Source organism: Anomaloglossus baeobatrachus, chromosome 6, assembly GCF_048569485.1.
Source record: "Anomaloglossus baeobatrachus isolate aAnoBae1 chromosome 6, aAnoBae1.hap1, whole genome shotgun sequence".
NCBI lineage: Eukaryota > Metazoa > Chordata > Amphibia > Anura > Aromobatidae > Anomaloglossus > Anomaloglossus baeobatrachus.
In genome coordinates, this window is record NC_134358.1 from 312,502,429 (window position 1) to 312,529,065 (window position 26,637).

General features: G+C 46.6%; 1 pseudogene; it reads left to right on the forward strand.

Annotated features, from left to right (window-relative positions):
• Nucleotides 1–21,323: 21,323 nt before the first annotated feature.
• Nucleotides 21,324–22,828, forward strand: LOC142243903 (RNA-binding protein FXR1 pseudogene; annotated as a pseudogene).
• The last annotated feature ends 3,809 nt before the right edge of the window (nt 22,829–26,637 follow it).

Sequence of the window (26,637 nt, forward strand, 5' to 3'; positions counted from 1 at the left end):
AGTAAAAATTGAGAGGTGGTGAAGATTGCAGTGGTGGTCTAGCTTTATTAACAGCAGAATAATAAAGAATAAATATCCCTGACAATGTAACTTAGTTATAATTCGTTGGAGTGTGCAACGCAGGCAGACGTGCTGCAAATGTCTTGGCACTAGTGGGACTATAGCAAAGTCCAATAGCCACGTATAGGATGCCACTAGGTACACTGAGTGTTTGCTAGTATAATGGCTTCGTTATAATTTGTTGTAGTGTGCAACGCAGGCAGATGCGCTCTGCAAATGTCTTGGCACTAGTGGGACTATAGCAAAGTCCAATAGCCACGTATAGGATGCCACTAGGTACACTGAGTGTGTGCTAGTATAATGGCTTCGTTATAATTAGTTGGAGTGTGCAACGCAGGCAGATGCGCTCTGCAAATGTCTTGGCACTAGTGGGACTATAGCAAAGTCCAATAGCCACGTATAGGATGCCACTAGGTACACTGAGTGTTTGCTAGTATAATGGCTTCGTTATAATTAGTTGGAGTGTGCAACGCAGGCAGATGCGCTCTGCAAATGTCTTGGCACTAGTGGGACTATAGCAAAGTCCAAAAGCCACGTATAGGATGCCACTAGGTACACTGAGTGTTTGCTAGTATAATGGCTTCGTTATAATTAGTTGGAGTGTGCAACGCAGGCAGATGCGCTCTGCAAATGTCTTGGCACTAGTGGGACTATAGCAAAGTCCAATAACCACGTATAGGATGCCACTAGGTACACTGAGTGTTTGCTAGTATAATGGCTTCGTTATAATTAGTTGGAGTGTGCAACGCAGGCAGATGCGCTCTGCAAATGTCTTGGCACTAGTGGGACTATAGCAAAGTCCAATAGCCACGTATAGGATGCCACTAGGTACACTGAGTGTTTGCTAGTATAATGGCTTCGTTATAATTTGTTGTAGTGTGCAACGCAGGCAGATGCGCTCTGCAAATGTCTTGGCACTAGTGGGACTATAGCAAAGTCCAATAGCCACGTATAGGATGCCACTAGGTACACTGAGTGTTTGCTAGTATAATGGCTTCGTTATAATTAGTTGGAGTGTGCAACGCAGGCAGATGCGCTCTGCAAATGTCTTGGCACTAGTGGGACTATAGCAAAGTCCAATAGCCACGTATAGGATGCCACTAGGTACACTGAGTGTTTGCTAGTATAATGGCTTCGTTATAATTAGTTGGAGTGTGCAACGCAGGCAGATGCGCTCTGCAAATGTCTTGGCACTAGTGGGACTATAGCAAAGTCCAATAGCCACGTATAGGATGCCACTAGGTACACTGAGTGTGTGCTAGTATAATGGCTTCGTTATAATTAGTTGGAGTGTGCAACGCAGGCAGATGCGCTCTGCAAATGTCTTGGCACTAGTGGGACTATAGCAAAGTCCAATAGCCACGTATAGGATGCCACTAGGTACACTGAGTGTTTGCTAGTATAATGGCTTCGTTATAATTAGTTGGAGTGTGCAACGCAGGCAGATGCGCTCTGCAAATGTCTTGGCACTAGTGGGACTATAGCAAAGTCCAATAGCCACGTATAGGATGCCACTAGGTACACTGAGTGTTTGCTAGTATAATGGCTGAGTTTAAAAAACTTGGAGTGTGCAATGCAGGCAGATGTGCTCTGCTAATGTCTTTGCACTAGTGGGACTATAGCAAAGTCCAATAGCCACGTATAGGATGCCACTAGGTACACTGAGTGTTTGCTAGTATAATGGCTGAGTTTAAAAAACTTGGAGTGTGCAATGCAGGCAGATGTGCTCTGCTAATGTCTTTGCACTAGTGGGACTATAGCAAAGTCCAATAGCCACGTATAGGATGCCACTAGGTACACTGAGTGTTTGCTAGTAAAATTGCTTAGTTTAAAAAACTTGGAGTGTGCAATGCAGGCAGATGTGCTCTGCAAATGTCTTGGCCCTAGTGGGACTATAGCAAAGTCCAATAGCCACGTATAGGATGCCACTAGGTACACTGAGTGTGTGCTAGTATAATGGCTTCGTTATAATTAGTTGGAGTGTGCAACGCAGGCAGATGCGCTCTGCAAATGTCTTGGCACTAGTGGGACTATAGCAAAGTCCAATAGCCACGTATAGGATGCCACTAGGTACACTGAGTGTTTGCTAGTATAATGGCTTCGTTATAATTTGTTGTAGTGTGCAACGCAGGCAGATGCGCTCTGCAAATGTCTTGGCACTAGTGGGACTATAGCAAAGTCCAATAGCCACGTATAGGATGCCACTAGGTACACTGAGTGTGTGCTAGTATAATGGCTTCGTTATAATTAGTTGGAGTGTGCAACGCAGGCAGATGCGCTCTGCAAATGTCTTGGCACTAGTGGGACTATAGCAAAGTCCAATAGCCACGTATAGGATGCCACTAGGTACACTGAGTGTTTGCTAGTATAATGGCTTCGTTATAATTAGTTGGAGTGTGCAACGCAGGCAGATGCGCTCTGCAAATGTCTTGGCACTAGTGGGACTATAGCAAAGTCCAATAGCCACGTATAGGATGCCACTAGGTACACTGAGTGTTTGCTAGTATAATGGCTTCGTTATAATTTGTTGTAGTGTGCAACGCAGGCAGATGCGCTCTGCAAATGTCTTGGCACTAGTGGGACTATAGCAAAGTCCAATAGCCACGTATGGGATGCCACTAGGTACACTGAGTGTGTGCTAGTATAATGGCTTCGTTATAATTAGTTGGAGTGTGCAACGCAGGCAGATGCGCTCTGCAAATGTCTTGGCACTAGTGGGACTATAGCAAAGTCCAATAGCCACGTATAGGATGCCACTAGGTACACTGAGTGTTTGCTAGTATAATGGCTTCGTTATAATTAGTTGGAGTGTGCAACGCAGGCAGATGTGCTCTGCTAATGTCTTTGCACTAGTGGGACTATAGCAAAGTCCAATAGCCACGTATAGGATGCCACTAGGTACACTGAGTGTTTGCTAGTAAAATTGCTTAGTTTAAAAAACTTGGAGTGTGCAATGCAGGCAGATGTGCTCTGCAAATGTCTTGGCACTAGTGGGACTATAGCAAAGTCCAATAGCCACGTATAGGATGCCACTAGGTACACTGAGTGTTTGCTAGTATAATGGCTTCGTTATAATTTGTTGGAGTGTGCAACGCAGGCAGATGCGCTCTGCAAATGTCTTGGCCCTAGTGGGACTATAGCAAAGTCCAATAGCCACGTATAGGATGCCACTAGGTACAGAGTGTTTGCTAGTATAATGGCTGAGTTTAAAAAACTTGGAGTGTGCAATGCAGGCAGATGTGCTCTGCTAATGTCTTTGCACTAGTGGGACTATAGCAAAGTCCAATAGCCACGTATAGGATGCCACTAGGTACACTGAGTGTTTGCTAGTAAAATGGCTTAGTTTAAAAAACTTGGAGTGTGCAATGCAGGCAGATGTGCTCTGCAAATGTCTTTGCACTAGTGGGACTATAGCAAAGTCCAATAGCCACAGATAAGATGCCACTAGGTACACTGAGTGTTTGCTAGTATAATGGCTTAGTTAGAATGAGTTGGAGTGTGCAGAGGACAAGAGGGTACAGTGGCAGGATTGTGGTGCTCTGGGTAGAGGAATGGAAGCCTGCCTTTCTATTCCCTCCTAATGGTGAAATGCAGGGAGGAAATCCCTGACCTGGGCTACACAGACGCTGTTGCTGTTTGCAGGACCTGTCACCTATGGCTCTCTGACCCTGCCGGTACGAGCCCTTAAAAGGACTGCTAGAATGTGCTCTCCCTAAGCTGTCTAACGCTGTGTATGCAGCGCATACAGCTGTATCGGCGATAGGACAAAGGACGGAACTGCGACAGTGATGTCTGACACCAAAGACGCAGAAGGCAGATAATGGCGATCGTGAAGAAAATGTCCGGTTTTATAATGCAGGGACATGTGACATGCAGATCCTATCACACATGCCGTTGCTTCTCTGCCTCAAAGTCCACTTAGGTGTGTGTGTGTCTGTGATTGGCTGACATGCTGGCCAGCCCCACAAGACGCGCGCGCTTAGGGAAGGAAGACAAGAAAAAAAAAAAAAAATGGCGATCGCCATTATAGAAACAGCAGTGATCTGAAGGCGCTGTTCACGCACACTATACACTGAAATGTGATAATAGTTTGATTCACAGAGTGACTTACACTATTACAGCAGAAACCAAGCTAAGATTTAGCTGTTTTTTGGCTGCTAGAACCGTTCTCGAACGTTTCTAGAACTATCGAGCTTTTGCAAAAAGCTCGAGTTCTAGTTCGATCTAGAACATGCCCCAAAATCACTCGAGCCTAGAACTGGAGAACCACGAACCACGAATCGCGCTCAACTCTACTGGACAGACGCGTGCGCTTATCTGTCAGCACACACCCTGCAGCACTGAAGACACTTTCAGAGACAACGCTGGCAGCTGGACACGACAAGATCTCCAAGGCGTAAGTGGACAGCTCTGGCCATTTTTCAAGATTTGAAGCCCAAAATGAGCAAGGTTCCATTTCCAAAGTCATGGCATTGATGTTCATTTGGAGATACTCCTGTACCATCCGCTCCAGCCATTGACTATGTGTCAGACTTGTTGTCTCTGGTGGCCTTGCAAAGGATGGTCTAAAAAATTAAGAAAAGATTCAATAAAATTGCTGTTACCAGCACCAGATACGGTGCTGCTGGTACGGTTAGACTGTTGATGATAACGAGACCGTCCCATGTTTGTGAAGTTACAACTGGGAGATTCACTGCACCACGGTTGTTTGGTGGAAAAGCCGAGCTAAGATCGAGTAACAGCTTTTGCTGATACTCCTGCATACGTGCGTCCCTTTCTATGGCTGGAATTATGTCACAAAATTTGGATTTGTACCGGGGATCTAATAGTGTGGCAAGCCAGTAGTCATCATCACTTCTAATTTTGACAATACGAGGGTCATGTTGGAGGTAGTGCAGCAAGAAGGCGCTCATGTGTCTTGTGCAGCCATGCGGACCAAGTCCACGCTGTGTTTGTGGCATAGAGGTGCTAACCGTTCTTTCTTCCTCTGACATCTCCCCCCAACCTCTTTCAACTGAAATTTGACCAAGGTCTCCCTCATCCGCTGAGTCTTCCATGTCCATGGACAGTTCCTCCTCCATTTCTTCATTTTCTCCTCTACCTTCCTCAACATTTCGCCTGCTACCATGCGCCCATGTTGATCCCTGTCCCCCATGGTCCCATGCCTGCCGCGTTGGTGATGATGAACGTCTGGACCTTGGTGATGTTGTGTCTTGCGCATATGAATCCTTCTGTAGTTCCTCCCCTTCCTGTTGTCCCATCCCCTGACTCCGAATAGTGTTTAGCGTGTGCTCCAGCATGTAAATGACTGGAATTGTCATGCTGATAATGGCATTGTCAGCGCTAAACATATTCGTCGCCATGTCGAAACTGTGCAGAAGGGTGCATAGGTCTGTTACGAACCGGCACCGCCATAGCCGCAAGCAGCCTGCTGCGGTTCCTGTTGCGCCCAGGCGCCGGCTGCCGTTCTTGGCCGTGCCTCGGGTCGTCCAGTTGGCTGTTCCTTCCACCACGTCTAAGTGTGGAGAGGCGGCTAGTGCGCATGCGTGCGCTGATTTACCCCAGCCAGAGTTTAAGCCCGGTGTTTAGCCTGGTGAGCATGCTCAGCCTGATTGTGTTATGTCTGAGACTAAGTCCTCAGTTCAGGCTACTGACCATGCTCCCACAATTAACCCTAACAGCCTCTTTGCACAGGTACTTGGACTTTGTGCTGTGTCTAAGTGCTGGGATGTGCCTACTGAGCATGCTCAAACTGATAGTCTGCTTTCTGAGCCTGTTGCTCAGGCTACTGGGCATGCTCAGCCACTTAGTGCACCAGAGGCTAGGTCCGGTAAGGACCTCACTGAGCATGTCCGTGAGGTGGCAGGCCCTGATAGGGCAGAGGGTGTCAGGTGTCCTGATGACGTGGCAACTCCGGACTGGCTCGCAGAGGCCCGCCCCTATGATCTGGCACCTCAGTATTGGTCGTCAGACGAGGACTGGTGAAGTGTTTTGGGCGTGGCTGCCATGAGGTCATCAATGACGTGGCGATTCCGGATAGGTCGCATGTGACGTCACTGATGACATGTCACTCTGCTATTGGACTTTGGTGGTTCCACCCTGGGTTTGGGGCGGACCCAGGTTATAAAAGGGGCTGGAGACAACATGGAGGTGCGCAGTCTTCACTTTTGCTCAGTCAGAGCACACCTCCATGTTAGAGCCTTATTGCGGCATAAGCCTATGTTGGGAAGTGGTAGGTAGGGTTAGGCGAACGGTGCCTGTCACGCCAAGATTCGTGGCTCGGCACATCAGGGTCAGGCGCCATGCTTCCCTCCTGCCGTTCCAGTCTTGCTATAGCAGCCCAGTGGCGTTAACTGGGCTGCGGCTGCTGTGCTTCCTGTCCGATTGTGCCCCCTACGCACACGGACAACGCACCTGCTGCGCCACCTGTCTGATTGTGCCCCCTACGCACACGGACAACGCACCTGCTGCGCCACCTGTCCGATTGTGCCCCCTACGCACACGGACAACGCACCTGCTGCGCCACCTGTCCGGTTGTGCCCCCTACGCGCACGGACAGCGTACCCCAGGACCCCTGTGGAGTTAACAGGGTGTTCCTTATTTTCCTCGGCTTCCCAGTTAACGCAACTGGTGTACCCATCTGGCCTGACGTGTCCTACACACACGTGGCCAGTCGAGAGGTGGCCAGAAACGCTAATCGGAGGACCGCTCGGCCTGACGTGTCCTACACACGTGGCCGACAGGGCGCTTTCGTGGAGGTCTTCCGGTCAACGCTACCTGGTTACCACCCGGCCTGACGTGTTTCCTGCACACGTGGTTGATGTAGCGCTAGGTGCACCAAAACGCTAATCGGGTTGTCGTCCGGTCTGACGTGTCCTAACACACGTGACCGGTTCCCAGAGTTCCTGGGTTATCTCAGAGCCATCCAGCTCTATAGTCTCCGCCTAACCCTCAGGTGCCAGCAGCTCCATTGTCATCTGGAGCACGGTGGGCCTCGACTGGCGATTAGGATATATACCCCCTGGTCCTAATCTGCCGGTCCCCCCGTAACAGTAAGACTGCGCCAGGGTCTGGCTGGCATGGCGGAGATGGAGCAGCTACGTCAGTTCATGCTGCAGCTTGATGCCAGAGTGAGGTCTCTGGAAAAGTCTGCTCTTGCTGCTAATATGGATGATGTGGTGGCTCAAGCGGCTGCAATGGTGTCAGTCACCAAGCCTACTCCAACCCTCCCTCACCTCTCGCTGCCCAACAAGTTTACGGGGAACAGCAAGGCATGTAGGGGATTCGTGAACCAGTGCTCAGTCCATCTAGAGCTCTTGGCTGCACGGTTTCCTACAGAGAGGTTGAAGGTGGGGTTTTTCATCTCCTTGCTCTTTGATAGAGCACTGGAGTGGGCTACACCATTGTGGGAGAGGAATGACCCCGTAGTACAGGACTCTAAGGAGTTTTTGGAGTCCTTGCGACAAGTGTTCCTGGGGCCTCAGGTCACTCACGACTCGGCCCTACAGCTACTGACTTTGGAGCAGGGGCGTACCTCCTCAAGTCAATATGCTGTGAGTTTCAGGACACTTGCTGCAGAACTGGGGTGGTCAGGGAGGACTCTCATTCCACTGTTCTGGAGGGGATTAGCCTCGCACGTGAAGGACGCATTAGCGTCGCGTGAGGTACCAACTACCCTTAAGGGCCTCATGACTCTGGCTACCCGCATTGACCTGCGGACCTCCGAATGTCAGCTGGAGCGCAGGTCAGAGGGTCGTTCAGCCACTGTAGTGGTCTCTCCTACTGCACCTCCCTTAGATGACATCTCTGTCCCTATGGACATCGCTAGGGTTGGTGTTGCTAGGTCTTCGAGTCGCAAGGGCATTTCCTGTTTCGCTTGTGGCCAGTATGGTCATTATGCCAACCGTTGCCCAAAGCGTCAGGGTAAGCGACCGCGATTGGTGACCATAGCTGAAGGTAGACTGGACTCTGCGTCATCCATTAGGGTGATGTTTCCCGCGTCCATTTCCTTTAAGGGGTCAACATGGTCCACAAGGGCAAGTGTGGACACAGGTGCTGGGGATAGTTTCATCTCCTCCTCTTTTGCCCGGCGGCATGCCATCCCACTGGTGCAAATGCCAAGGCCAGTGAGAGTCCTTGTATTGGATGGGTCCTTGTTGCCCAAGGTAATTCACCAGCAGACAGTGCCCATTACCCTTGCCATGTCATCTGGGCATAGGGAGACCATTTCATTTCTGGTTCTCCCTAAGGGTGCAGATGATATTCTGCTGGGCATTCCTTGGTTGAAGCAACATTCCCCAAATATCGACTGGTCGTCTGGGGTGATTACACGGTGGAGCGAGCCTTGTAGCTCCCACTGCATGTCTCCATCTTCCGCCCGTTGCTCAGTGGTATCTGTGGTGACTATAGACCATTCGAGTGGGAGGGCCGCTAGAGGGGGGGTACTGTTACGAACCAGCGCTGCCATAGCCGCAAGCAGCCTGCTGCGGTTCCTGTTGTGCCCAGGCGCCGGCTGCCGTTCTTGGCCGTGCCTCGGGTCGTCCAGTTGGCTGTTCCTTCCACCACGTCTAAGTGTGGAGAGGCGGCTAGTGCGCATGCGTGCGCTGATTTACCCCAGCCAGAGTTTAAGCCCGGTGTTTTGCCTGGTGAGCATGCTCAGCCTGATTGTGTTATGTCTGAGACTAAGTCCTCAGTTCAGGCTACTGAGCATGCTCTCACAATTAACCCTAACAGCCTCTTTGCACAGGTACTTGGACTTTGTGCTGTGTCTAAGTGCTGGGATGTGCCTACTGAGCATGCTCAAACTGATAGTCTGCTTTCTGAGCCTGTTGCTCAGGCTACTGGGCATGCTCAGCCACTTAGTGCACCAGAGGCTAGGTCCGGTAAGGACCTCACTGAGCATGTCCGTGAGGTGGCAGGCCCTGATAGGGCAGAGGGTGTCAGGTGTCCTGATGACGTGGCAACTCCGGACTGGCTCGCAGAGGCCCGCCCCTATGATCTGGCACCTCAGTATTAGTCGTCAGACGATGACTGGTGAAGTGTTTGTGGCGTGGCTGCCACGAGGTCATCAATGACGTGGCGGTTCCGGATAGGTCGCATGTGACGTCACTGATGACATGGCACTCTGCTATTGGACCTTGGTGGTTCCACCCTGGGTTTGGGGCGGACCCAAGTTATAAAAGGGGCTGGAGACAACATGGAGGTGCGCAGTCTTCACTTTTGCTCAGTCAGAGCACACCTCCATGTTAGAACCTCATTGCGGCATAAGCCTATGTTGGGAAGCGGTAGGTAGGGTTAGGCGAACGGTGCCTGTCACGCCAAGATTCGTGGCTCGGCACATCAGGGTCAGGAGCCGTGCTTCCCTCCTGCCGTTCCAGTCTTGCTATAGCAGCCCAGTGGCGTTAACTGGACTGTGGCTGCTGTGCTTCCTGTCCGATTGTGCCCCCTATGCACACGGACAACGCACCTGCTGCACCACCTGTCTGATTGTGCCCCCTACGCACACGGACAACGCACCTGCTGCGCCACCTGTCCGGTTGTGCCCCCTACGCGCACGAACAGCATACTCCAGGACCCCTGTGGAGTTAACAGGGTGTTCCTTATTTTCCTCGGCTTCCCGGTCAACGCTACTGGTGTACCCATCTGGCCTGACGTGTCCTACACACACGTGGCCAGTCGAGAGGTGGCCAGAAACGCTAATTGGAGGACCGCTCGGCCTGACGTGTCCTACACACGTGGCCGACAGGGCGCTTTCGTGGAGGTCTTCCGGTCAACGCTACCTGGTTACCACCCGGCCTGACGTGTTTCCTACACACACGGTTGGTGTAGCGCTAGGTGCACCAAAACGCTAAGCGGGTTGTCGTCCGGTCTGACGTGTCCCAACACACGTGACCGGTTCCCAGAGTTCCTGGGTTATCTCAGAGCCATCCAGCTCTATAGTCTCCGCCTAACCCTCAGGTGCCAGCAGCTCCATTGTCATCTGGAGCACGGTGGGCCCCGACTGGCGATTAGGATATATACCCCCTGGTCCTAATCTGCCGGTCCCCCCGTAACAAGGTCCTTGATCTGAGACCACTTCATCAGGGTGATCTGCCCCACCTCTGCATCTCGTTGGCCCAGGCTATACGTCATGACGTATTGCACCAGGGCTCGGCGGTGCTGCCACAGTCGCTATAACATGTGGGGAGTCGAATTTCAGCGTGTCGGCATATCGCATTTCAGGCGATGAACCGCCAGGCCGAAAGACTTCTGGAGCGATGCAAGTCACTCAGCTGCGGCGGTTGAATGGCGGAAGTGAGCAGACAGTTTTCGTGCCCTGGTCAGAAGGCCATCTAGGCCGGGATAGTGTGTTAAAAATTGCTGGACAACAAGGGTCAACACGTGAGCCATACAAGGCACGTGTGTCACCTTGCCCAGGCGAAGGGCCGCACCCAGGTTTGCAGCATTGTCGCACACGGCCTTACCAGGCTGCAGGTTAAGTGGAGACAACCACTTACCAAACTCAGTCTCCAGAGCTGCCCACAACTCAGCCGCTGTTTGACTCTTATTTCCAAGACATTTCAAGCTAAAGACCGCCTGATGCCATTGCGCTCTGCTGCCAGCATTGTAATGAGGTGTGCGTGATTCCTTCTGCGCAGTTACAACGCTGGTGGCCTGACCAGGCAAGCTTGGGGCGGAGGTGGAGGACCCAGACGAGGTTGAGGAGGCAGAAGCAGTGGAGGCACTTGGACATACAGAGTATTGACACACAAGTCGTGGGGACGGCAAGACTTGTGCAGCAGACCCTTCACCATCTATCACCATAGTTACCCAATGCCCAGTCAACGACATGTAACGTCCCTGTCCATGCTTACTGGTCCAAGTATCGGTGGTGAAATGCACCCGTTCACACACAGAGTTTGTCAAGGAAGCGTTGATGTTGTGTGCGACATGCTGGTGTAGCGCAGGCACACCTTTCTTAGAGAAGTCGTGGCGACTGGGCATCTGGTACTGGGGCACAGCGACAGACATAAAGTCTCTAAAATCCTGTGTGTCCACCAGGCGGAAAGGCAGCATTTCGGTAGCCAAGAGCTTAAAGAGGGATAAAGTCAACCTCTTAGCTTTGTCATGGGTCGCAGGAAATGGCCTTTTATTTGTCCACATCTGAGGGACAGAGATCTGGCTGCTGTGTGTAGACGGTGGTGAGTAGGGTGTCCCTGAAAAAATGCAGGTTTGTGAGGAAAGTGCAGGCGTAGACATGATGTTGCCTTCATCCAACGTTGATGCTATCAATATCTGAGAGAGCTGTACACACGCACTTGTTTCCCCTTCCAAACCAACTGACGACCTAACCAAGCAAACTGCCTGTTGCAGTTACCGTGGTGGAAGATGTGCGTGGAAATGGAAAACCAGGTGTGACAGCTGTCCCCACAGTCCTAAAAGATGAATAGCACAGATGCACTGGAGAGGGCAGGCGGTGGATGGTCCGCTCCGCTAGGCCGCATTGCAGCACGGGGAGCTTCCCACTGGGACATATGATGTTTATTCATGTGACGATTCATGGAAGAAGTTGTCAAACTGCTGAGGTTTTTGCCTCTACTAATAGATTCCCGACAAATTTTACAGATCACATGATTTGGGCGATCCTTTGCAAGGTCAAAAAAGGACCAGGCTAGGCAAGGCTTAGAGGACATGCGACCTGCTGAGCCACCACGGCTAATGCTCAGAGGCAGAGTGGTGGCTGAGGATGCAGTTGTAGATGTGCTACCACTACTCCTCCTCTGTTCAGGAAGGCGCAAGGTAACTTCGTCGTCAATTGCATCCTCCTCCACCGCCTCTCTTGACCTCCTCGAGTGCCTGACTGTGGGTTGACAGTAGGTGGGATCTAGAACTTTTTCATCAAGCGTTGTGTTTGCACTACCCTCACCCTCAGACCGAGCATCTTCCTGCCCTGGACAAATATTTAAGTTGTCATCCCAATCTGGTATCTGCGACTCATCGTCATCAGTATGTTCCTCATTGTCTATAACAACAAGTGTTACAGTATGTGAATAAGGGTCAACATTATGCTCAGAAACTTGGTCATCACGGCCTGAATCTGAGTCACAAAGGTTCTGAGCATCACTGCAGACCATTTCCTGGTCTGTACTCACTGTAGCTTGGGAGCAGACCTCTGATTCCCAGGCTATAGTGTGACTGAACAGCTCTGCAGACTCAGCCATCTCTGTGCCACCATACTGTGCAGGGCGGATGGAGATTTGAGAGCTGGGAAAAAGCAAGTGTGATTGGGATGACAACTCAGAGGACTGGGGGTTTTTTTGGATGCGGTAGTTGAGATGGAGGAGAGGGCACTTGTTGGACCACTTGAGATCCATTCAAGCATGTTCTTTTTTTGGGCATCATCTACCTTTGTTCCAGTAGTTCGTGTCTGTAAAAAAGGTAGCACATCAGATTGTCCACGGAAAGTAGTAGACATCTTACTTTTGCTGGAAGATGGCCTATCTTCAGCAGATGTTAATGGACCTTTGCCACCTTCCACACGGACACAAACTTTTTTTCCTTTTCCAACACGCCTGTTCACCTTTCCACCAGCATCTGTCATTTTGCCACTCATTTTCATTGTGACAAGATTTTCCACTTAAAATGTGGTATTAAAAATTGAGAGGGGGTGTAGATTGCAGAGGTGGTCTAGATTTATTGACAGCAGAAGAAACAACACAGACTATACCCGACAATGCAACTATGGCCCTTAAACTGGCAGCACAGTTTGCAATTATAATAGCTTAGTAAAAATGAGCTTGAGTGTGCAATGCAGAGGTGCTGGAAATAGCTTGGCACCAGCGGGACACTATTGAAGTCCAACAGCCACTTTTAGGATGCCACTAAGTTTTCTCAGTGTTTGATTTTATAATGGCTTAGTAAAAATGAGCTTGAGGGTGTAATGCAGAGGTGCTGGAAATAGCTTGACACCAGTGGGATACTAATGAAGTCCAACACCCACTTTTAGGATGCCACTAAGTTATGCAATTATAATGGCTTAGTAAAAATGAGCTTGAGGGTGCAATGCAGAAGTGCTGGAAATAGCTTGGCACAAATGGGACATTAATGAAGTCCAACAGCCACTTTTAGGATGCCACTAAGTTTCCTCAGTGTTTGCTATTATAATGGCTTAGCAAAAATGAGCTTGAGGGTGCAATGCAGAGGTGCTGGAAATAGCTTGGCACCAGTGGAACACTAATGAAGTCCAACAGCCACTTTTAGGATGCCACTAAGTTTTCTCAGTGTTTGCTATTACAATGACTTAGTAAAAATGAGCTTGAGGGTGCAATGCAGAGGTGCTGGAAATAGCTTGGCACCAATGGGACACTAATGAAGTCCAACAGCCACTTTTAGGATGCCACTAAGTTTCCTCAGTGTTTGCTATTATAATGGCTTAGTAAAAATGAGCTTGAGGGTGCAATGCAGAGGTGCTGGAAATAGCTTGGCACCAGTGGGACACTAATGAAGTTTAACAGCCACTTTTAGGATGCCACTAAGTTTCCTCAGTGTTTGCTATTATAATGGCTTAGTAAAAATGAGCTTGAGGGTGCAATGCATTGGTGCTGGAAATAGCTTGGCACCAGTGGGACATTAATGAAGTCCAACAGACACTTTTAGGATGCCACTAAGTTTCCTCTGTGTTTGCTATTATAATGGCTTAGCAAAAATGAGCTTGAGGGTGCAATGCAGAGGTGCGGGAAAAAGCTTGGCACCAGTGGGACACTAATGAAATCCAACAGCCACTTTTAGGATGCCACTAAGTTTCCTCTGTGTTTGCAATTATAATGGCTTAGTAAAAATGAGCTTGAGGGTGCAATGCAGGGGTGCTGGAAATAGCTTGGAACCAGTGGGACACTAATGAAATCCAATAGCCACTTTTAGGATGCCAAAAGGTTTTCTCAGTGTTTGCTATTATAATGGCTTAGTAAAAATGAGCTTGAGGGTGCAATGCAGAGGTGCTGGGTATAGCTTGGCACCAGTGGGACATTATTGAACTCCAAGAGCCACTTTAAGGATGCCACTAAGTTTCCTCAGTGTTTGCTATTATAATGGATTTGTATAAATGAGCTTGAGGGTGCAATGCAGAGGTGCTGGAAATAGCTTGGCACCAGTGGGACACTACTGAAGTCCAACAGCCACTTTTAGGATGCCACTAAGTTTCTTCAGTGTTTGCTGTTATAATGGCTTTGTAAAAATGAGCTTGAGGGTGCAATACAGAGGTGCTGGAAATATCTTGGCACCAGTGTGACATAACTGAAGTACAACAGCCACTTTTAGGATGCCACTAAGTTTCCTCTGTGTTTGCAATTATAATGGCTTAGTAAAAATGAGCTTGAGGGTGCAATGCAGAGGTGCTGGAAATAGCTTGGCACCAGTGGGACATTATTGAACTCCAACAGCCACTTTTAGGATGCCACTAAGTTTCCTCAGTGTTTGCTATTATAATGGCTTAGTAAAAATGAGCTTGAGGGTGCAATGCAGAGGTGCTGGAAATAGCTTGGCACCAGTGGGACACTACTGAAGTCCAACAGCCACTTTTAGGATGCCACTAAGTTTCCTCATTGTTTGCTGTTATAATGGCTTAGTAAAAATGAGCTTGAGGGTGCAATACAGAGGTGCTGGAAATAGCTTGGCACCAGTGGGACACTAATGAAGTCCAACAGCCACTTTTAGGATGCCACTAAGTTTCCTCTGTGTTTGCAATTATAATGGCTTAGTAAAAATGAGCTTGAGGGTGCAATGCAGAGGTGCTGGAAATAGCTTGGCACCAGTGGGACACTAATGAAGTCCAACAGCCACTTTTAGGATGCCACTAAGTTTCCTCAGTGTTTGCTATTATAATGGCTTAGTAAAAATGAGCTTAAGAGTGCAATGCAGAGGTGCTGGAAATAGCTTGGCACCAGTGGGACACTAATGAAGTCCAACAGCCACTTTTAGGATGCCACTAAGTTTCTCCTGTGTTTGCAATTATAATGGCTTAGTAAAAATGAGCTTGAGGGTGCAATGCAGAGGTGCTGGAAATAGCTTGGCACTAGTGGGACACTAATGAAGTCCAACAGCCACTTTTAGGATGCCACTAAGTTTCCTCAGTGTTTGCTATTATAATGGCTTAGTAAAAATGAGCTTGAGGGTGCAATGTAGAGGTGCTGGAAGTAGCTTGGCACCAGTGGGACACTACTGAAGTCCAACAGCCACTTTTAGGATGCCACTAAGTTTCCTCAGTGTTTGGTATTATAATGGCTTAGTAAAAATGAGCTTGAGGGTGCAATGCAGAGGTGCTGGAAATAGCTTGGCACCAGTGGGACACTAATGAAGTCCAACAGCCACTTTTAGGATGCCACTAAGTTTCCTCAGTGTTTGCTATTATAATGGCTTAGTAAAAATGAGCTTAAGAGTGCAATGCAGAGGTGCTGGAAATAGCTTGGCACCAGTGGGACACTAATGAAGTCCAACAGCCACTTTTAGGATGCCCCTAAGATTCCTCAGTGTTTGCTATTATAATGGCTTAGTAAAAAGGAGCTTGAGGGTGCAATGCAGAGGTGCTGGAAATAGCTTGGCACTAGTGGGACACTAATGAAGTCCAACAGCCACTTTTAGGATGCCACTAAGTTTCCTCAGTGTTTGCTATTATAATGGCTTAGTAAAAATGAGCTTGAGGGTGCAATGCAGAGGTGCTGGAAATAGCTTGGCACCAGTGGGACACTAATGAAGTCCAACAGCCACTTTTAGGATGCCACTAACTGGCAGCACTCTTTTTAATTAAAAGGGCTTTGCAAAAATGTGCAGGAGGGGAGAATGCAGAGGTGGTGGGACTTGCTTGGTACAAGTACCACAATAATGGAGGACAGCAGCCACTCTTTGGATGGCACTAACTGGCAGCACTCTGCAATTAAATTGGCTTTGCTAAAAAGGGCAGGAGGGTACATTGGCTGGGTTGTGGGTCAGTGTAGAGGAAAGGAAACCTCACTTTCTATCCCTCCTAATGGTGAAATGCAGCAAGGAAGTTCCTGACCTTAGCTACACAGACGCTGTTATCTGTAGCTGTTAAAAACTGTTTCCATGGACCTGACTGTCACCTATGGCTCTGAGCCGGATGAAATTAGCCCAGAAAAGGGCTGAATTAAACTTCTATCCCTAATCTGTAGAGCGCTGTGTGTAGAGCGTACACAGCAGGATCGGCGGAAGGAGTTGCGTCAGCGGTCCCTGTCACCCAGACGCAGAAGGCAGATAATGGCGTCCAGACGGGAAAATTGCCGTATTTATAATGCAAGGACATGTGATATGGACAGCCTATGACACATGCCCTTGCTTGTCTGGCAAAAAGTCCACTTAGCTGTGTGTGTGTCTGGGATTGACTGACATGCTGGCCCGCCCCACTACATGCGCGCTTAGGGAAGGAAGAAAAAAAAAATGGCGATTGCCATTATCCCAGCAGCAGTGATCTGAACGCGCAGTCCCAGCACACTATACGCTGAAATTTCATAACAGTGTGAATCACAGAGTGACTTACACTATTACAGCGAAAAGCCAGCTAGTAATTAGCTTGGCTTTTTGCTGATAGAACCATTCTCGAACGTAACTCGAGCTAACGAACTTTTAGCAAAAAGCTTGAGTTCTATTTCGATCTAGAACTCCCCCCAACATCCCTCGAACCGCGAACTGGAGAACCACGAACCGTGCTCAACTCTACTTAGATTGCCACCACACTAATTCAATCAGGATGAGCCGAACAAAGTGCCAGAATTGGCGCATCTAATGAATACCCCCCTTCTGTGACAGCTACAGATTGGGAAGGGCCAAATAACCATGGGCCTTCTAAGCCTGATAATACAAGTCCTCAGCTGTCTGCTATAACTTGCCTGGTTATCAAAAATAAGGGGGACCTCACGCCGTTTTTTAAATTATTTATTTAACTAATTAAAAAAAAATGCATGGGATACCCTCTAGTTTTGATAACAAGAAAAGGTAAAGCTGACACCTGAGAGTTGCAGCTCCTAGTTGTTTGTCTTACCTTTGCTGGTTATCAAAATCAGTCGGGAGTCCACATCATTTTTTTTCCTTTATTGTTCACAGGAGCATACAGGCAACTGCAGCTTTTCAACAAACTTTAATAACATACAATCAGTACCCTAAATCCAAATTTTGACACGTTTTATTTGAAATATTTGTGTTTGAGTCCGAGAACCAGACATGTGGAATCTGGTACGAACCCCAAACTTTACCGTTCAGACTTGGTAATCCCTACACAGTACATAAAATATAACTACATTTAGATTTTTGTATGACCTAAATAATTTTTGTGGACAGCATCAAGTCTAGCAGGAATGAAAAAGCAAACGAAATATTGCAACATCTACCTGTTTATGTTCCTCAAGAATGACCTCTTATTGTATCTGGATGGAGAGAGTGCCTAACCTGTCTCTTCAGAATTCCCCATAGGAATTTGATTGGATTCAGATCAGGAGAAATATAATGACAAGAAAAAGGGTAACAATGTTTTAAACTTTTGATTATCAAGCTCCACATCTCAAAATCCACTACATCTATGAGCGAGAAACTACCTTCACTTTATAGACAATCATCTTGGCTATCTCACAGAAAAATTTTACTTACAACAATTAAGCATATGAATAATTATGAATATTCTTGTCATATTAATGCACTGTTACTGATTTGCTCCTGGTGTTTGACACAATTTTTTGTTTACTACAGATTACAACCTATTCTCACATACAATAATAGATGAGCGTTTTATTAGGTTGATTTCCAAGGGAAAGGTCACTGGATTAAATCTAGGAGCAGCCATGAAGATATCCCAAGAAAAGAGAAACAGCATCTTCTAGCTTATTGATAGCAGTCTCTTGGCTAAGATAATTGCCAAGCTGCATCAAGTGAGTGCCATGACAGTTGAAAGAATACAAAATAAATCTGTTTATCCACTCAAGAGCCAAGAGGTGGATGCAAAGGCAAAATATCTGAGTAAACAAGTTGGCTCATCACAAGGTCTATCAATACTGGTACAACAAACGCAGCAGTGAAGGTGGCTCATATGCTTAGTAATAGTGTGATCACAGATGTCCATGCAAGCACCATGCGACACACATTACAAAAGTCTGGAATGATGGTCTGAAAAAAAGGTGAAGAAGCCTCGACTTTAATGTCATCATAAGAACCATTGGCTTGAGTTTTCAAAGAAGTATGACAAATCAACAGTAGAAGATTGGAAATGGGTGATTTGAAGAGATGAGACCAAAGTTAATAGTCTAGGCTTTCATGAGTGAAAATGTGTCTGGAAGAAACAAGAGGATAAGGGGCTAACATAATAAAAAAAAAGGAAGGAACTTTCAAGTTCAGTGGTGGAAACCCAATGATATGGACTTGCTTCACAACCAAATGCATTCAATATTTGACCAGGAATGATGGTTATCGCAATTATGAGCTATATTTGAGTTGCCTATGTAACATGGTGGAGGGTGTGTTCCATGAAAATGGTGCAAGCCTGGATATCTGCTCTAGCACTTGTAGTGCCACAAGGCTTGTTAGGGCATTTCTGGGCCAGGTCTTACGGATAGCTAGAGAGATGGGTGGGTCTGGCTATCCACATACCTCCGCCCATGGAAGTGTTTGACATGTGGTATATCTATATAACAGTATATCTATACTGTTCTTTTGTCCTGGTGAAGAAGATGAATATGTCTTTGAAACACGTTGACCTGCAGAAATAAAAAAAAAAGGACTTCATCACATACTCCTGCATTCTTGTGGTTTCTAGCGCAGCATTAAACCCGGATTTCTTTTATCCATATTGTATAATCAAGCAGTGGACAGGCTGGTGGTATGCCCAAAAAATAGGGGGGTGAGAAGACCTTGAATCTGCAACAGCATACATCTTCACAACTATCTTTGGCTGATCAATATAGGGGCTGCAATGTCCATTGAACCAGTGGAGGCCAGCACTCTGTTCTTTGGTATCTGAAATATAGTCCCAAGATACAATTGATGAGGGATTTCTACTTTGATGTTGCTGTTTCCAAACACATCAGTCGCAAGCCTAAGTGGAAATGAATTCTATTCATAAAATATTACTACAGAATCATAAGAATACTGGAATAAGTTATATGAAGGACATTTGAGAAGGAGGTTCCCTCTGTAGAATGAAAACTACTATATGTAATCTGGGTATCGTTCATCATTTAACCATCCTCACATAAATATTATGGATCTATAGTCCATGTTGCACAGTCAATGTGGATTCATATCTTATGTAACTCTACAATTATTAATACAACACTACCTTTTTGACAAACTGAATCATTAATACCCCTGATGAACCTCCTTCTAAGGAAGGGAAATGCGTTGGTGAGATTTCTTAGGTGTTAATTTACAGCAGCATATTTACATGTATGTCTTTTTCTGGATATACAGTATTAGGGCCTTATCTGTATATAATATATTATGCCTTTTGAAAGTACATGAAGATTCCAGAAGATACTGATGTGTTAAGATATACAGCTATATATACAGTATATATTTATTGATATCCAATGAATTTTGCTGAACTACTGTATTTATGCCTATATGTATTTTATACTGTGATTATCTGCTGTCATTTATAGTCTTTATGTATTAATCTATTCCATATTAAATTGTTCTGGTAATACAATAGGATCTATTGGATTTAATATTGACTTGCTGGTTATTTATTGAATATAAATCTATCTAAAGTAAAATTTATATTGAATAGTGATCTGTGACTATATCTAGTCATTCTACAAGTTGATTGGCTGAGTGATATATTCATCCCACCTGTTTTATGGGCATACCACCAGCCTGTCCACTGCTTAATTTTTGTATATGTTAGTGTGTTCTTTGATACCCTTAGGGTTATTGTGTCTATGTACAAAGTTTTTTTAAACATTTTTTTTACATCAATAAAAATCTGAAATTTTTAGCAGTATTTTCTCTGTGATTATGATATGGCTGTAGTCCCAGACTTACTGCATCCTATTATAATAGGCAGAGACTGTGTAATATTTTGGGACTTGTGGGAGCTGGGGCAAGTGTCATGGAGCTTGTGTAAAAATTGGAATGGTATTAAGGAAGCTCCACCACAGCTGGAGGCTAAAAGGAAATTCTGGTTGTATATTGGTGTCTAGTGCCTCCTAGAGGTGACAGTTCTAAGTTAGGGGTGACCAAAGAAAATGGTGGACAAGCCCAACATAGCAATATGACGTTAAAAGAAATAAACATTAGTGTGACCGTTAAAAATGGGCTACCTCCAGAAAGGGAGACTGACACCTGATTAAGTGGGGACAGATTGGTCCAGGGCACCAGGGGGAGTGACGATGACTCCAATAAAGACACTGACTCTGGTAAAGTAACAAGCGAGTACAATGAGGTACAGAGAATTGAGAAGGGTAAAACCTCCTCCTTATGCCAGAAACGTAATCAGCGCCAAGAGGTAGCGCAAGGTATACCGTCTGAGGGTGCAGAGAAGGTGAAGTACCTGGTTGAGGAAAATAAGTTACCAGTAGCAACCGCCAATGTAGAGTCAGACAGCGATATCCTGCAAAAAATAAAGGAATCAGAGACTGAACTGACACATTGTAACGACACAAATCAGCAGGGTGAAATCGAGGAATAGGAGCTAACCAAGTAAGCAGTGGTGGTGTCCCCTAAGATTTCCAAGCATGAATCTGATGGTCTGTCGAGGGAGAGTGCTTTAGGAGATGAAATCCTGGAAAGCGCTGTAGGAGAGGGAATACTGGAGAGTGTTGGAGGAAAAATCCACACAAGTCATGATTAACAGACCATTGAACCACCCAGTGCTGAAGTGGTTAACAGTGAAAACAGCGCCAAAGCTCTAAAAGGAACAGAGTACCACGCTGAAGGGTGGGATAACCGGGCAGAAGGTGAAGCTGCAGAGACCCAAGAGAGAGCTGAAGGTGACACTGCAGAGCCCCAAGAGGAAGTTGAAGGTAATGCAGTGAAGATTGAAATAACAGCTGAAGCTACAGAAGTGGAAAGAGCTTCTGTGGAGGTGAAGTCTGGACCAGAGGTCTCATCAGGAGCTGAGAGCCTGACTGACCTGGCTGGTAAGATCAAGATGGAAGACATAGAGATTGCCTCAGCTAAGAAGGAGAAACCTGAGATCAAAGGCAAAAAGAAACCCAAAGGCTCTGAGGCTGGGGCTGAACCTGAGGAGTATGTAACTCAAGAGGTGGAGCCTTTGGTAAGGAAAAAAGATGAATGCAAAAGACCAAAAGACCCAAAAAGATGAATGCAAAAGACCCAAAGAACGGTCTGATGGCCTTGAAGGTAAAGGAACCCATCCAGTCTTTAAGTACATGGTGGATGTGACTGAAGATTTGAGAGAAGGCTGTGCATAAAAATTCAAGAAGGCCATAAGAGCCTGTAAAGTGTACTTTGCCCCAGAAGCTAATCTGTTAGTGGTGTGCTCTGTAAGTGAAGTCACAAAGAAGCGAGTGGCTATCCTGAGTGACATGCACCTACGGTGTCCTCGTACAAAATAGCTAATCACTGTACAGAAGGGAGAAGCTACCAGACACTTGGAGCATATGAAGCATCGGACTGCAGCGTTTCAAGAAGTGGTCATTGTTAAGAAATGGTTAATTGGGCTTGCAAGACAAGCGCTGAAAAATAACATTCAGCAAGCCAGGAAGATTCCATGTGTTACAGCTGTTGAATGGGAAGAACACAATGGAACCTTTTCGAATTTATGGAGAGACTGCAGAAGCAGTGAAAACAGCTCAGAATTTACTGGAGTTCATGGAAGACTTCATACAAGTGCCCAGAAAACTTGTCATGAAGGTTATTGGAAGGAATGGAAGAGTCATGCAGGAGATTGTGGATAAATCTGGTGTAACAAGAGTGAGAGTTGATGTTCACAATGAAGTACAGATACACTGTAGTCAGTATGGTTCCATTTATCATTGTGGGAACCAAGGACTGTATTGAGAATGTATGAGTCCTCCTAGAATACCACCTGGGGTATCTTGTAGAACTGCTGAGACTGTTGAATCTGGAAGGTCAGAGAACTGCGGAACAACTTTGTCAACTTGATAATAAGTGGCAACCCATGGGAAATTACCCATAGAAGAAGTGTGGTCCACCCGATGAACGTGTTGCCAGGAATAGCAGAAAAAGCAGGTCCTTGAGTGGAAGGAGCCAAGGTCATGGAAGACCTAACTATACATTGGGCTATAGCACAGACTCGGAAGGGTCCAAGCCCTCTAAGCCAAAATCCGAAAGAGAGGATGGAGGGAGTGACGTGTCTATAGCAAAAGATGGTGGTGGGAAAAGGTGCCAATGGAGAGGTGATGACCGATGACGCCCTTGAAGAAGAGGCCATAGTATATCTTCAAAAAGGGGATGTAAAGGATCTAAAAATGGTACATCTGTCAGCTCTGTGCTGAGGGACTCTGACAGTAGCACCCATATTGTACTAGATAGCTCACAGTCAGACCAGACAGTAGGTTCAAGTGTACTGGACTCTCATTGCCACACTAACCATAGGAGATGGTCACGGTGGGGAAGGTCTGACAAAGGTGCTGACCCAATAGATGTGAAGACTGAGTCAGAGAAAGCATCACTTACCAGAGGGGGTCTGATGACATTGACAGACTTGTGTCTCAGGAGCGGAAGCTCAAAATTGCTAGGAAAGTCTTCCTGGTTTTGTAAAGAAAGGTGCCAAGCCCCATGGCTTTATGCAGAGAGGGGAAGTATTTAACATGGAGGAGGGTGTGTTCCATGAAAATGCTGTAAGCCTGGATATCTGCTCTAGCACTTGTAGTGCCACAAGGCTTGTTAGGGCATTTCTGGGCCAGGTCGTATGGATACGGAGAGATGGGCGGGTCTGGCTATCCACATACCTCCTCCTATGGAAGTGTCCCTGTCCATAGTCCCTGTCAGGCCACATGGTTTAAAATAGTGTCAGTCTGTTTGGCACATGGTCTGTGTGTGGAGATGTTGTGAAATCTACACGAATGAACCCATAGGTGGGGATTTCGATATACTGACCGAGCTCAGTGTGCAGAGGTGAGAAGACCTCTTGTGAAAAGTCTGTACTAGGACTTACTGGACTGACACTGAAGTGCCATTTTTGGGAATATGGATATTGTGTTCTTGCATTGAACTACCATTTGCTTTTCTGTTCTGATGGCATGCTTTATGAGCTGTTAATAAAGCCGCCTCTGCCTCCATCGATGCAACTGAGATGCAAGCTGAATGAGTACCCCCGTTACACCTATAAGACAAGATACTTCATACACTTGAGTACTATGAATTTGAAAAGTACAAAATAATGTTCCAGCAGGACAACAACCTGAAGTATGAGTCAAGATTAGTGAAGAAATGGTTTAACGACAATAAAGTAGCGGCTCTGCATTTGCCCCCACAGTCACTATACCTTAACCCAATCAAACACTTTTGGACAGAGTTGAACAAAAAGCTACAGTATATACATACCTGAGTCGACCAGTATGCACCAAAATCGGAAACATGTAAACGAGACCTGGGTTCAGATTTAAGTCAAAAAACGCTTGCATCTGGCTGAAAGCATGCCCAGAAGGATTTGAAAGCCAAATATGTGTTTACAAAAAAACTGAAAAATAGTAAAACGTTAGGTTTAGATTTTTAGGAGCAAAACAGTAAAAATTCAGGGACATGACCAGAATCTGCATAACTAATCATATGGTAGATAGTTTCAAATTAGATTTATGTATGAGATAGCCAAGATGATTGTCTATAAAATGAAGGTAATCTCATGCTTAAAACTGTTGTGGAGGGTGGTAACAAAAATCTAAATTTTTATTTAAATTATTTTATTTTATTAGTATTTCGTAAATCCACCTTTGGATTTTAACACTGCCTTCTGGGTATGGTTATGATCAGATTCAAGTATGTCTTGACCGAAATCTGATCCCAGGTCTCTTCTACATGTTCATAATGTTGGTGCATATTGGTCGACTCAATTAGGTATATACTGTATAAAAGCTTTTTCTTCCTTTCTTGAGGTCTGGAGACTGGGAAGGCCAATCCAGCACCTCGACTTCATTGTCATTGATCTACTTATTCGCCAATCTCGATGCTTAGGGTTGTTGTCCTGCTGGAACACCATGTCAACCTTTTCCTACCTATAGTTATCGAATGTACAAAGTAACTTGTCTTATTGGATGCTCACATGTAACTCAGCATTGAGACCACCATCAATCCTGGTCAAGTATTCAATGCTTTTGGACCATATATCATCAGGCTTCCTCCACCAAACTTGACAATTCCTTCAATTTCCCAATCCAATAACCATTTTTTTCCTTTGTTTCTTCCAGACCCATTTGCACCCATCAGAATTTAGTCTATTGACTTTCATCTCATCTATCCAAATTTTCCATTTACAGTTTTCTAGTGTCCAATTTTTGTACTCTCTTGATGTCTTGGGATCTTCATCTTTTTTCTGGCAACCATTCCAGACTTGTGTAACCTGTGTTGCCTGGTGCTTGGTTGGACATCTGTTATCTCACTATTACAAAGCATATTAGTTACGTCCACTACCATGTTTGTCGTGCCAGAACTGATAGTCTTTGTTATTAGCCAACTTATTGACTCCAATATTTTGCCTGGATGGTTATTTCTGGGCTTTTAAAGGATGGATGAACTATATGATGCAGTTTAGCAAGTTTCTTAGCTGCTATCAATGAGCTTGATTATGCCGTTTCTCTGTTCTTACAACATTTTCTTCATTGCTGCTCATTGATTTGAAACAGTGACCTTTTAGAGAAGGTGAGAACAGGTTGTAATTTGTAGTATATAGGAAGAAAAATATTTTTTTCCCCACCATGAGCAAAATAGTAACAATGTAGTCACATGATAAGAATCTGCATAACTAATCATACGCAAGTCAAATTTATGTATAAGATAACCAAGATGAGTGTCTATAAGTTGAAGGTGGTCTCATGTTTGACACTTTAGTGGATGGTGAGATATGGACTTAAAAGTCAAAAGTTTAACCCCTTCACGACCGTGGGCAGTAAAATTACGTCCTATTTTAACGTGACTTAACGACCAGGGACGTAATTTTACTGCCTAAACTTCATTTGATTGCCGTGGCCATAGCAACGGCTTTCAAATGATATCCCCTGCTGTTTCTTACAGCAGGGGACCTTTGCTTGACCCCAGGGGGGGTGGCATCGCCACCCCCCATAGGCGACCGATGTGATTGGCTGTTCAAATCTGAACCGCCAACCACAACGTTTGCACTAATTTCGGCAAAAATAATGCCCGAATTAGTGCGATACTGTGAGATCCTGCTATGATCTATTGTAGCAGCTACAGCAGATCATAGGTGGATCTCAAACATGTCGCCCCCAGCCCCTGCAGCACTGATTGGAGCGATCGTGCTATGACGCGCAATTGCTCCAATCAGTGTGCAGTGGGGCGGTGTGATCTGCAGGTGGCCGCCCTCCCCAGGCCTGTGCTGGTCTGGGGACCCTTCCCCAACATGTCTGCAGCGTGCACTGGTTGGTACCACGCCACTGCTGCTGCCGCCGCAGACGTCGCCTCTGATGTCACCGCGCCTGCTCCAATGGTAAGTATTGAACTCCCGCGATGGACCCTGCGCGCTCCCGTGAAGGCCCCTGCGCGCTCCCGTTATTACCCCTGCCCGTGCCCCCCCCGATCTGCCCCCCTACGCCCCGATCTGCCCCCCGGCATCCTGATCTGCTCCCCACGCGATCTGCCTGCCTCCTCTATCATCTCTATTCTGCTTCCAAAGTTCCTTCCTTCTGCCTTTGCTTCTCCGCCCCCTCTGCTCTCCTTCTCTGCCCCCCCTCTCCACATCCCCCTCTGCAACCCCGCCCCCTGACGTCCTCTTACCTGCCCTAATGGGTCGTCCGAGGTCTTCACTGGCCCGATCACATCTGCCTCCATCGCTGGGTCCTTCTGCTGATCTGTCCAACGTCCTGCCTGCTGCTCGTGTAAAGCTGTCCATCTCACTGCCTTCTTGTTCCTCTGCAGTTCCTCTGGTCAGTGATCCTCTTGGTACTGTGAGTATAATTTTTTTTTTTTTCTTGTATCCTGTCCATTTTTACACCTCATCCGTCCGTGCGTCCCGCCGAGCGCTGATCAGGGATGCAGATAACGGATCTACATCCGTGGTCAGTTTTCAGCGGGACTTTTTTTTCCCATATCCCCGACGCTTCTTGTATCTCATCTGTCCATGCGCCCCGCCGAGCGCTGATCAGGGATGCACATAACGTATCTGCATCCGTGGTCAATTTTTGGTGTGACTTTTTTCTGTATTCGCGATGCTTTTTGTATTGCAGCCGTCTGTGCGTCCCGCCGAGCGCTGATCAGGGATGCACATAACGGATCGGCATCCCTGCTCAATTTTTGGCGTGACTTTTTCCCGTATTCGCGATGCTTTTTGTATCGCATCCATCCGTGCGTCCCGCCGAGTGCTGATCAGGGATGCACATAACGGATCGGCATCCCTGCTCAAGTTTTGGCGTGACTTTTTTCCGTATTCGTGATGCTTTTTGTATC